Below are 346 nucleotides of genomic sequence, written 5' to 3' on the forward strand. Positions count from 1 at the left end.
ATTTTGAATAATTTTGGATGTTGTTTGTTATGATCTTGAGATTATTGGGTTGGAGTGGGTTGTTGTGATATTGTAATTGGCAAAAACCATTATTGGATTGCTGGTAATGTTTAGGTATGGATGAGAGTATCAACCAAGAACCATTATTGTAATTGGATGAGATCATAACATCCTAGTTTATGTAGTATTTTTAATTTGGATTATATTTTAAGGTTTATATTAGACTATAATTATGTTTTAATGTTTTTATTTATATTTTATTTATTATTTTATTATAAAACGGTTTTTCGGTTTAATCACGGTCGAACCGGTTGAACCTATGAACCAGTGAACCAGTAACTAGAGC

This window comes from Arachis ipaensis, chromosome B08, assembly GCF_000816755.2.
Source record: "Arachis ipaensis cultivar K30076 chromosome B08, Araip1.1, whole genome shotgun sequence".
Taxonomy (NCBI): domain Eukaryota; kingdom Viridiplantae; phylum Streptophyta; class Magnoliopsida; order Fabales; family Fabaceae; genus Arachis; species Arachis ipaensis.